Source organism: Aegilops tauschii, chromosome 5 (assembly GCF_002575655.3).
Source record: "Aegilops tauschii subsp. strangulata cultivar AL8/78 chromosome 5, Aet v6.0, whole genome shotgun sequence".
Classification (NCBI taxonomy): domain Eukaryota; kingdom Viridiplantae; phylum Streptophyta; class Magnoliopsida; order Poales; family Poaceae; genus Aegilops; species Aegilops tauschii.
In genome coordinates, this window is record NC_053039.3 from 513,780,431 (window position 1) to 513,794,108 (window position 13,678).

Genomic DNA, 13,678 nt, shown 5'->3' on the forward strand with positions numbered 1-13,678 from the left:
AGAAAAGGAAACAGAAAAACAAGTGAAAAAACCGGGTCAAGAAGCTTCTAGAAGGTTCCCAAAACCGGTTAGGAACCTTCCAGAATGTTCCCAAAACGGACACTGTAGCACGTGCGAAATCTCGTAATTGGGCCGGCCCATCTTAATCGCTAGCTCACTCGCCTCTGTGCGAAGCAGCGGCAACTTGACGTAACGAGCGTCCGTTAGGATCTTCCCTCAGCTAGCTCAACAGTTAAGGTGGCCTTAGGCCCAGCCGGACACAGGAGGAGAGTAGCTGGGCTTGGCCCAGTTCAGAGTGAAAGATACGGATGCCTCCACGTCATCAGGAGAATATAACGAAGGTAGCGAACTGGTACGCAGCCATCGAGTCACTTGGTGGCGGTGGCACTACTCGTAATTTACGCCAACTCTCGGTTTCCTTTTTCCTGGATCGCCAGAAACGCCGCTCCAGTTTTTTGTACGTGGACTGTCCTTCGATCCAGGAAGCTAGCTTCCCTGAGCGGAACCGTTCGGCTCAGCTCCAGCGCAGATTTAGGCGGATCTGGAAGCTGGAGGAGTACCGAACAGGCCTTACTCCTTACTTTTGGTTCCCAATACAAACGAGCTTGTGAGCAAGCCATATTTGATTCAGAGTTAGTTCGAGTGGAAGGAAATGAATGATTTGGTGTCTGTTTGATTGGAATGAAGACAAAAAATAAAAAATATAAATTTGACGCTAGTCCATGTAGAAGGGAAAAATTGCATCCGTCACATTCGAAGGACGGAAAATAAACGATCCATTAGTCTTAGCGGAGGGAAAACACTAATGTTGCTACAAAACTTTAGCCCCCAAGCACATAAAGTTGAGCAAGGAAACCAACCCTCTGGCACAGAATGAAATAAATACTTAACACTCCATACATCAGGTGTCACAGCGCCGAAGCAGCATGATGGAGAGACGGTGCGAAAAAACAGAGTTACATTACTCTATAGTCCCAGCGTCGCACAGCCTGACCACTACGATGAAGCGAAAAAAAGGGACATGACACTCCATGCATTTATCTATTAAAGTATGCGTCATTACTCCAACATAAATGTCCAGTTGAAGAGAGTGCGAGTGAGAACGACATATTGCAGCTTTTTCATGTCATAGAAAAATGACCCGGCGGTGCTGGAGCAACTTGGCCCTCTAGAGGGAGGGAAGGGATGTTGAGAAGTACTCCGGGCAGGTTCGTTTCTTTCAGGCTAGAGAAAAGACGACGTCACCCCATATGTTTGGCGCCCAACACACACGAGCTTCTGAGCAAAGAAAAAATGAGTCGGAGTTAGTACGGGGGATAGGAATAAATGGTTCCATTTCTGTCCGAGTGGAATGAAGAGGAATTTTTTTTTTACATTAGTCTATGTGAAAGGGAAAAGTTTGCATCCGCCCGAATCGATCCTAACTCACACGACGAGTTTATAAGTAAGAGGAGAAAAGATGTGCATTGATCCAAATAGAATCACTAAAAACAGCATGACGATGCAAAAACAATTTTAAAAAAGTCCTGGCATCGCACTGCCTGACCACTATAGCGAAGCGGGAATAAGGGGCATGACATTCCATACATTTGTCCATTGAAGTGTGTGGCATTACACCAACATAGATGTCCCGTCCAAGAGGGTATGAGATAGAACGTCATATTGCAGCTTTTCGTGTAACAGAAAAATGACTCTGCGGTTTAGGACCAACTTGGCCCTATGGAGGGAGGGAAGGAGTGGAGAGAAGTACTCCGGGCAGATTTGTTTCTTACATGCTAGAGAAAAGACGACGTCACCATATACTTTTGGCGCCTAACACGCACAATCTTTTGAGCAAATAAATAATGAATCGGAGTTAGAACAAGCGGAAGGAAATAAATGGTTTGGTGCCGGTCGGAGTGGAACGAAGAGGAAAAATAAAAATCTTTATTTACACTAGTCCGTGTGAAAGGGGAAATTTGCAGCTCACACGAATACTATATAAGTAAGAGAGAAAAGATTTTCGTCGACTCAAATAGAATGAACCAAGGTAAATGAAAAACGGCATCAAGATGCAAAAAAGACTTACATCGCTCCGTACTTCTAGCCCCCAACATGCACGAGTTAACAGCGACCTAGGGTTACAGGCTGCTGGGCCAAACCCGGCCAGAAGTACGTCACGACCGCTTTTTGCCTCGACAGGCCAGCATAGCTAGTGCTAGCTTTGCGTCGTCGGCGATACATGGTTGAACGTCTCGCTATTTAACCCGCGAGGTGTCTACCGAAACGAGCGGTGTGGTACTAAAATACTACTGGCAGGCAGCGTCAGCGGTGCGCTCGTCTTCGGCCCACCGGTGGCTAAGCGCCCAGGTCTTCGCGTCTTCGGCCCACCGGTGGCTAAGCGCCCTGGTCTTCGCGTCTTCGGCCCACCGGTGGCTAAGCGCCCTGGTCTTCGCGTCTTCGGCCCACCGGCTATGCTGGAACGGATATAGTTGTTGTTCAAAAATTGATGTTCAAAAAAAGCCACGGCACGTTGCTCATCGCTCTCGTCCTGCAGCTGCTCCGCGGGGTGACCCCCAGGCTCCGGGTCATGGGCACCTCCCTGCTCGTCAATGACCGCTTCCCCAGTTTCATGGAGGCCTTATCGTGGCTGCACCTTGAGGAGTACAGACGTGAACAGGGCGAGTTCTGAGGGCTCCGCCGGCCGTGGCGGTGACCGTGGTGATCAAGTCCAGGGCGCGCACTGACGTCTTCCTGTGACTCCCTTCTCGTGTACTAGAGTTGCTCCAGCCAACTAGCAGTATTCAGTGTCAAGTGGATCCATTTGCGCTTCAATGACTGAATTAGGGCTGAAAACGGAGCGGAAATGGATGAAAGTGGGTGCTGTCACATTTGTTTTCATATTCTTTTACAGAACTCCGGAAACAAATATGGAAATGATTACTATTGAAAACAAAACCAGCGCAAATACAACAGACACAAAGATGGAAGCTAGTGTTCACGGAAACTAATGGACAGTCCAGTCAGTTAATACACTCTATGATAATCCTATATACCTAAATAGGTGATCCTCCTATCTTAATTCTCTCAACATGCACACATATCACCTCATCGCCCCACTAACTATTTCTCTTAACATGCATGAAAATTGCTATTTATATTCTCTCTCAACATGCACACATCCTAGCTTAAATCATTCTAATTATATTTTTCTCAACATGCATATGGAATACTACTTATATTCTATATATATTTACAACTATATAATAATCGTATAAAGTGTCGCAGGGTGGAGATACAACGTGCCGTGGCTTTTTTTGAACATCAATACAAACACAGCCGGTGGGCCGTACTAAATGAAGCAGGTTCCAACATCCACCGCGTGCGAGGTCTCCAACCAAGGAATCAAGAGTCTGAAGCCGTACTAAATGAAGCAGGTTCACCAATTGATGCTCTCGTCCTTCCGTCCGTCCGTCTAGTCTCCGTTGGCCTTAGAACCATGGGGGCGCGGTGGATCTCGGCCCTTGTCTATAGGATGGCTCCATTTTTAGATGGTTCTTTCCGTTTTGTTCGGGTTTCTGTCCTGTTAAGGAAGGCTAGACGGTGGGGCTCCTTGAACATGGAATAATTTTCTCCCTGCCTGGCCCCTTTCGATTGTAGGAATGTGTGTGGAGGTCTCCGGCGTATTTCACAGGATTCGTCTGATGATTGTCTTTGATGGATCTATTCGGGTCCGGCCTTCGTTCGTTTTATCTTCATGTTGGATCCTTCCGATCTACGCTCTTTTCATCGGTGGTTGTTACTGTTCTGGTGTGCTGGTCCTATGAGGACTTAACACTGTTAAAATAAATCCGAGGCACTTCGTCGATCATCCGAGGATCAAGCAATCACACGAGCATGACACCGAGATTTGTTAACGAGATTCACCGATATGGTTACATCCCCGGGGCTTGACTACGGGCGCTCCTCCCCGTGACACCGTCACAATACCGCACACCGGCCACCCGGGCGCCGGCACACGCCGCCGGCTCCCCCTTGCATGCCTGTGCTATTATGTTGGCATAGATAACATCGTGTGTCTAGCCCCGCTATATATGAGAGGCCTAGGATACAAGTGTCCTACTAGGACACGACCCCATATCCTATCTAAACACAATACAACTCAGAGTCCAACTGTAACCTAACTTGTACACAATATTCGACACAACTCTAACAAACTCCACCTTGGCGAATATTCTCCACCACCTTGAATTTGTCCTTGCGTCAAACTTCCATGTACATTGGACTTGAGCTTATCCCATGAGAACCGCTGCTACTCCAAAGACTCCATATGACTCCACCTGCAACTTGTAGTCCCTTATTTTCTTGACCACAGTCAACACTCGAGCAAAATTAAGTTCCTTGTTACTCCAGTTTGTGCTCCCAACTTTCAGAGTATCAGTCCAACGCCATCACACACTGATCAATGACCTGCGTGAAAGTGAACAACTCACATATTGGCTGTCACACATAAGAGTTACCTGAACTCAACATCACCGCTCCTTTCTTGACCGCCTGTCTAAAACTTGAAGGAATTTCACCATTGCTTGTAGTCATCCCGAATCAAATTCGCAGTTGTCTCACCACATGTATGACCACCGGAGCCCTGGCCCGTCTCCATGTCCCCTGCATACCGCACGCCTCGCCGCTATTACCGCGTCGAGCCTCCGCTGTCCCGGTCGAATCTCAAGGGTTGCGAACCCACATCAGTCAACCCCCACTGCAGAGTACCACTGATCATCACCGACCGATGACGAGTTTCACGCTTCCATCAGACCACTGGGCTCCAGTCCGTACTACGTGTCACTCGCTTTTCTCCATTGGTGAATAAGCTTTGATTCCCTGGATCCTTACATCGCAGCCCCTCAATCCAGCTTCACCTTCAACATGACTCCACGGTAGATGATCAGTCCACCCCGCGCCCCGTCGACTTCAAGCTCTCATGTGCACCGTCTTGAATCGACCCCGCGCCATAGTCTTGTTGAAGCCACACAAGCCTCGGGCCTGTGCCACGTGTTTCCACGCCCAAAAGTCGGTCACCATCGGCGTCACGCTCCAATGTTGTCATCGCCGATCTCACCACCGTCTTCTGTACCAACCGACTTGCGTCGATCCGTCAGACTATCTAGTCCGACCCAGGCTCCCAAATCAATCCATGAATTTCCATCCATCACATGATAATTCCATCTCAGCTGACATGACTTCCTGCAACGCCTTCAAGCGTCCATGTTATGCCAACAAATCTTTCACCCTTGTCTGCCATAACCCAAGGTTTTTAGTTCTGTTGAACTTCTCCACCTCAAACCTGATACCCGATGGCGCCATGGTTCTTTGTATGGCTGACCCTGTGAAAAATAACCGAGCAGTCTTCCCGTGATCCCCAAGTACACGAACGAAACCTCCGCATACTACTAGCAATCAATGAACCAGTTGGTCTTCACGTGAAAGTGCTCCCTTGACTCAACTCCAATACTAGCGCAATTGCCTTGTCAGCACCTCCAGTTAATTCCGATGGACACATTACCCTGGGCGGCGGCGCGAGGGGGTCAGGAGGGAGGGAGGGAGTCTATGGACAGAGTTGTGGCTGCCTGAGCAAGAAAACATGGCAAAGCCCACAAAAGCTTGTGTCTAGGGACAGTCCCACAGTCCATCATATTCATCAACCCTGCTGAATTGAATGATTAAACAATTTGTGTTCATATTCCTATTAAGTGCCACTAAACATCACAAACCAAAAGGATAAATGGAAGATTATAATCTAGCACCCAGTAAAATATATATTGTCATCAGTTGTGCAAAAGGTTAGTTCATCGATTAGCATCAAGAAGTACAAAAGAAAGGTATTTCCTTTCTGATGAAGTCGAATACACACCGAAAAAATCAACAACAAAATATGCTTGGTAGTGCCATTGATTTCATGAAACCAATGGTCAAGCACCTCCATACAAGGTTGGCATAGTAGGTACCATATATAAGGGAGTGAAATGTGGTTAAACATGTCCTCACAGTACCATTGACTAAATCATATCTCTTGGATCCTATCATTACTAGTAGAATGCCCGTGCATTGCTACAGGCTACAATGCATATAAATGCATCAAACAAATAATTAAGCTAGTCTCTATGGTCGAAGGTCATTTCTTCCCCGTGTGTCCGAGCGTGTTCGGACATCAAAGGGGTGTCTAGTGGGCTACCCAATATCCGACCGTCTCGATGATCCAGGTTCACCCAAATCCATCCCAATGTGTGTGTGTGGGGGGGGGTGGGGATGTGGTTGTCCGGATTATCCACCAATTTATTTCTAACATGCGTTCCGAACAGAAAAGACCCCACCCCATGACAGACCCTTCCCTTTTCTTGTTGAACCCTCCCCTCATCGCTCGGTTTCCGCTGTGGCGGGTCTCGCTGGAGCCCTCTCCTTTAAAACTGGATGACGCCCGCCTCACCTTCGCCATGACGTCCTCTGTTCTTCACATTGTACTTCCCCATGGGCCACGAAGGAGGAGTCCCCTGCCAACCGTTCTGCTCTCCTCCCTGACCACCTCCTCTCCCCCCTGTCCATGCTGATCTGCCACCGCCATCAAGGGCTAGGAGGCGTGCCCTGCCCGTGACGCGGCCAAGCCAAGAAGACAAATCTGATGTCTTCCGAGCCATTGACACTTTGTAACATAAAGTTGAATATTGTGTTGGGGAACGTAGTAATTTCAAAAAAAATCCTACGCACACGCAAGATCATGGTGATGCATAGCAACGAGAGGGGAGAGTGTTGTCTACGTACCCTCGTAGACCATAAGCGGAAGCGTTATATCAACGCGGTTGATGTAGTCGAACGTCTTCACGATCCGACCGATTCAAGTACCAAAAGCACGACACCTCCGAGTTCTGCACACGTTCGGCTCGGTGACGTCCTCGCCTTCTCGATCCAGCTAGAGGGGCGAAGTAGTAGATGAGTTCCGGCAGCACGACGGCGTGGTGACGGTGTTGGTGAAGAACAATCTCCGCAGGGCTTCGACTAAGCACTACGAAAACTATGACGGAGGATAAACTAGAGGGTACGGGGTTGCCGGCACACGGCTTGGTGTTTCTTGATGTGTCTTGGGTGATAGCCCTACCCCTCTATTTATATGTTGAGCCTTGGGGTCGAAACTTGGAGTAAAAGCCTCCACAAATTCGGTTTCACCCGAAAGGCAAGAGTCCTTCTCGGGCTCCAGGGCCAGACGCCAGGGTTCCCGGCGTCTGGACCCAGAAGGTGTATGACCATAGAAGGTTTTATTCATGTAAATAGAACAACAATTATTCTCTAATTTAAATGAATAACTGTATTGCAATAAACATGATCAAATCATATTCATGCTCAACGCAAACACCAAATAACATTTATTTGGGTTCAACACTAATCCCGAAATTATAGGGAGTGTGCGATGATGATCATATCAATCTTGGAACTGCTTTCAACACATATCGTCACTTCACCCTTAACTAGTTTCTGTTCATTCTGCAACTCCCGTTTCGAGTTACTACTCTTAGCAACTGAACTAGTATCAAATACCGTGGGGTTGCTATAAACACTAGTAAAGTACACAACAATAACATGTATATCTAATATACCTTTGTTCACTTTGCCAGCCTTCTTATCCGCCAAATACTTGGGGCAGTTCCGCTTCCAGTGACTAGTCCCTTTGCAGTAGAAACACTTAGTCTCAGGCTTAGGTCCAGACTTGGGCTTCTTCACTTGAGCAGCAACTTGCTTGCCGTTCTTCTTGAAGTTCCCCTTCTTCCCTTTACCCTTTTCTGGAAACTAGTGGTCTTGTTAACCATCAAGACTTGATGCTTTTCTTGATTTCTACCTTTGTCGATTTCAGCATCACGAAGAGCTTGGGAATCGTTTCCGTTATCCCTTGCATATTATAGTTCATCATGAAGTTCTAGCAACTTGGTGATAGTGACTAGAGAACTCTGTCAGCCACTATTTTATCTGGAAGATTAACTCCTACTTGATTCAAGTGATTGTAGTACTCAGACAATCTGAGCACATGCTTACTGGTTGAGCTATTCTCCTCCATCTTGTAGGCAAAGTAATGTCAGAAGTCTCATACCTCTCGACACGGGCATGAGTATGAAATACCAATTTCAACTCTTCAAACATCTTATATGCTCTGTGGCGTTCAAAACATTTTTGAAGTCCCGGTTCTAAGCCGTAAAGCATGGTGCACTAAACTATCAAGTAGTTATCATACCGAGCTTTGTCAAACATTCATAACGTCTGCATCTGCTCCTGCAATAGGTCTGTCACCTAGCGGTGCATCAAGGACATAATTCTTCCGTGCAGCAATGAGGATAATCCTCAGATCACGGATCCAATCCGCATCATTGCTACTAACATCTTTCAACTTAGTTTTTTCTAGGAACATATCAAAAATAAAACAGGGTAGCTAAACGTGAGCTATTAATCTACAACATAGATATGCTAATACTACCAGGACTAAATTCATGATAAATTAAAGTTCAATTAATCATATTACTAAAGAACTCCCACTTAGACAGACATCCCTCTAATCCTCTAAGTGATCACGTGATCCAAAACAACTAAACCATGTCCGATCATCACGTGAGATGGAGTAGTTTCAATGGTGAACATCAATATGTTGATCATATCTACTATATGATTCATGCTCGGCCTTTCGGTCTCAGTGTTCCGAGGCCATATCTGCATATGCTAGGCTTGTCAAGTTTAACCCGAGTATTCCGCGTGTGCAACTGTTTTGCACCCGTTGTATTTGAACGTAGAGCCTATCACACTCGATCATCACGTGGTGTCTCAGCATGAAGAACTTTCGCAACGGTGCATACTCAGGGAGAACACTTATACCTTGATAATTTAGTGAGAGATCATCTTATAATGCTACCGTCAATCAAAGCAAGATCAGATGCATAAAAGATAAACATCACATGAAATCAATATAAGTGATATGTATGGCCATCATCATCTTGTGCTTGTGATCTCCATCTCCGAAACACCGTCATGATCACCATCGTCACCGGCGCGACACCTTGATCTCCATCGTAGCGTCGATGTCGTCTCGCCAACTATTGCTTCTACGACTATCGCTACCGCTTAGTGATAAAGTAAAGCAATTACAGGGCAATTGCATTGCATACAATAAAGCGACAACCATATGGCTCCTACCAGTTGCCGTTAACTTGGTTACAAAACATGATCATCTCATACAATAAAATATAGCATCATTCCTTGACCATATCACATCACAACATGCCCTGCAAAAACAAGTTAGACGTCCTCTACTTTGTTGTTGCAAGTTTTCCGTGGCTGCTACAGGCTTAGCAAGAACCGTTCTTACCTACGTATCAAAACCACAACGATAATTCGTCACGTTAGTGCCGTTTTAACCTTCTCAAGGACCGGGCGTAGCCACACTCGGTTCAACTAAAGTTGGAGAAACCGACACCCGCTAGCCACCTGTGTGCAAAGCACGTCGGTAGAACCAGTCTCGCGTAAGCGTACGCGTAATGTCGGTCCGGGCCGCTTCATCCAACAATACCGCCGAACCAAAGTATGACATGCTGGTAAGCAGTATGACTTGTATCGCACACAACTCACTTGTGTTCTACTCGTGCATATAACATCAATGCCTAAAACCAGGCTCGGATGCCACTGTTGGGGAACGTAGTAATTTCAAAAATTTCCTACGCACACGCAAGATCATGGTGATGCATAACAACGAGAGGGGAGAGTGTTTTCTACGTACCCTCGTAGACCGTAAGCGGAAGCGTTATATCAACGCGGTTGATGTAGTCGAACGTCTTCACGATCCGACCGATCCAAGTACCGAAAGCATGGCACCTCCGAGTTCTGCACACGTTTGGCTCGGTGACGTCCTCGCCTTCTCGATCCAGCAAGAGGGGGCGAAGTAGTAGATGAGTTCCGGCAGCAATACGGCGTGGTGACGGTGTTGGTGAAGAACAATCTTCGTAGGGCTTCGCCTAAGCACTACGAAAACTATGACGGAGGATAAACTAGAGGGGACGGGGTTGCCGGCACACGGCTTGGTGTTTCTTGATGTGTCTTGGGTGCTAGCCCTACCCCTCTATTTATATGTTGAGCCTTGGGGTCGAAACTTGGAGTAAAAGCCTCCACAAAGTCGGTTTCCAGGGCCAGACGCCAGGGTTCCCGGCGTCTGGACCAGACGCCAGGGACCCTGGCGTTTGGCCCCTGGACTCCGCAAAACTTCCTTTTGCGCTTTCCAAAAACCTCGTGGGCTTTCCCCTTTGGCCCAGATAAAGTGTTCTCGTGCCCAAACATTTCGGGAAACATCCGGAACCCCTTCCGATGGATTCTGGAACCTTTCCGGAGATCAAACACTACTATCCACATATCAATCTTTACTTTCGGACTATTCCGGAGTTCCTCGTCATATCCGTGATCTCATCCAAAACTCCGAACAACATTCGGTCACCAACATACATAACTCATAGTACTATATCGTCAACGAACGTTAAGCGTGCGGAACCTACGGGTTCGAGAACTATGTAGACATGACCGATACACCTCTCTGGTCAATAACCAATAGCGGGACCTGGATGCCCATATTGGCTCCTACATATTCTACAGAGATCTTTATCGGTCAGACCGCATAACAACATACGTTGTTCCCTTTGTCATCGGTATGTTACTTGCCCGAGATTCGATCGTCGGTATCTCAATACATCATCCCGCAACTAACTCATTAGTTGCAATGCTTGCAAGGCTTATAGTGATGTGCATTACCGAGTGGGCCCAGAGATACCTCTCCGACAATCGGAGTGACAAATCCTAATCTCCGACAATCTAGTGCATATTTCCTTCATATTGTGCATTACCACGAAACAAAAATATGATGTCCATTGTTGGGCATGCAAATTATACACCACCATGTGTTTTATTAGCTCCTGAAGCAACAAATAAATGCATTTACCCTCCTATCTTAACCAAAAATTTGTATAACTTGAAGAAAAAAATATATGAACCACTCGCTCATGCAATTTCTGCAAAGCCATCTCTAATAAAATGTAATTTGGCACATTTTTTTAAAGTAGGAAAATTATTTTGCTCAGAGCCGTAACTAAACTGGCCAACCCCAACTCCCATCTCTCTTACTATCGATCCTCACTCTTATCACAAAATGCACTACTAAGCGAGCCAATGATCAACGCCGCCATGGCAGGTCAGCAACAAGGGACAAGGGCGGCAACTGCCTTCCCTTCTTAGTGCTAGTACCTCCTTTCCATCAAATCAAATTTAAGGTATTGATAAAACATTATGCACTAAGGACTTAGGAGTAATATAATTAGATCCACCCCTCTCTTTCTGTCTCATATCTCTGAATTTAAATATATAACCATTTAAATAGTGACTCTCTCTCTCTCACTCTCTCTCTCTAGCTAGCTAGATAGATAGATAGATAACACTCAACATTAAATCTGTTGATCGTAAGAGGAAGAATGAGTCTGCTGTAGTGAGTACTGACACAGAAGATTCCACTGAGGTCTCTCCGGATCTTCTAGGACAAATGCTTGTGATGCTTGATGAAGATGTTGTATTTAAGAAGTCTAAAAGGACCACCTGGGCTGGTCATATTCTAGAGTGGTATAAGAATTTGGGGAATTTTAGAATTTGCCCCATGTTCTATATGTTTTCGACATAGTACAATCGAAGATGCTCACATACACGAGCAAACACTTACCCCTCTGAACGCACACACCACACCCAACCCTATGAGCTCCTTCGCGAGACTGAGATGGCACATCATCTTGAGATTCATGAAGTCACCACAGACGCCTTCATAGTCAAGGGGAACGCCTCCTCTCACTGAATGCACATTGCCGGAAGGCCTCGAGTAAATCCAAAAAATCATGGGGTTCACACTGTTTATTTGGGACTAAAGTACGTCACTAGTCCATAAACTCAAACAGATTGCATAGTTTAGGCCAACAACTCGGGAACTGATCAGATTTAGTATGTAAACTCGTTAATTTGGTTAAATAAGGCCAAAACCGGCTGAGCGGAAAAAATGACCACATCAATGCCATGTCATCATTTCTTTCACCGCTCATAAATTAACTATTTGTTGGGCATCCATTTGCAAATTGGTTTCGTTTTTTTCTCACAAACCATGCTAAAGGCGTGGGAGCGAAAAAATATTAAAAAAACATTGCATTGCCTATGACTTAAACCAACAACCTGTTTCCACACTAACATGCAGACCGATATATATAGACATACATATATACACTCTTAGAATCAGTAGAAAAATATTAAAAACCTGTGTTCTGTAGGACTTGAACCCAGGTCAACTGGGTTATATATCGGAATCCAAAACAATACACCATGAAATGATTCATGTACCAAAATCTTATATTTACTAATTGAAGGCACCATACGAGCCTCCACGCTAATCCTCAAAAACTACTTATAAGTAACCATTAGATCTTAATCCCGCGTCTAGAATTAAATGAGATATAGAAAATATTGCCATCTTTAGCAATATGTACATTTAAAAGTAAGAGATGCAACCAGGCAAGGGTCCATACAAACTACACTTGAAAGGAAACGTGCCATATACCCTGCCTTATTATTAAAAAGTAAATCAGGTAAAAAAAGGAGTCTTCACGCTATAAAAATCACCATGTTCATCTATGTACGTAAAGATTTAAGCCTATACGTACACAAAGGATAGGTCCTGCCTTATTATAAAAAAGTAAATAAGGTATAAAAAAAGGAGTCCTCACGGTATAAAAATCTGGCCATGTTCAACTACGTCAAAGTTACAATAAATCAGGTGCCTTCACCATTTTGAAAACGAAGGCAAAAAAGGTACGTACGGAACATGTGCCTTTTCCTCACGCTAAAAAATGAGCGCACAATTTCAAAAAAAAAAATGAGCGCACACCCCAGTTTCCAACTATATGGAATCCACGTGCATGTCCGCTTGAAGAAATAAAAAAAATATACGGAGTCCAGATGCCTCACGTTAAAACTAAAAGCCTATGTCAATCTTATAAACTGTCAATCCATCACAAGTATTCTTTCAAAATGTTGCATTCCCAACACAATAAGATCAACCTTAAATTAACATCCCACGGTATCAATAGAATAGGAATTGCAATTTACGCACTTCCGCTTCCTAGAGGTGTCTCGACATAAAAGAATTATTCTAACATGCTGGTATGAATATCACGTCTATTGATACAATAGGTAGGGTGGTAGGATGCCACCGACCTATAATTTTTTTAACACAATGCAATCGAAGATGCTCACAGATACGAGCATAACTCACCCTATGAACGCACGCACTACACTCAACCCTATGAGCTCCTCCGAGAGACTGAGATGACACATCAAGTTGAGATTGATGAAGTCGCCACAGACGCCTTCGTAGTCGACGGGAACATCTCCTCCTACTAAACGCACATTGCCATAAGGCCTGGAATAAATGCAGAAAATCATGAGGTTGACACTGTTTATTTGGGACGAAGATGCGCCACTAGTCCATAAAATCAAATAGATTGCATAGTTTAGGCCAACAACTCAGGAACTGATGGGATTTAATATGTAAACTCGTTAATTTGATTAAATAAGGCCAAAACCGGATAAGGAAAAAAAT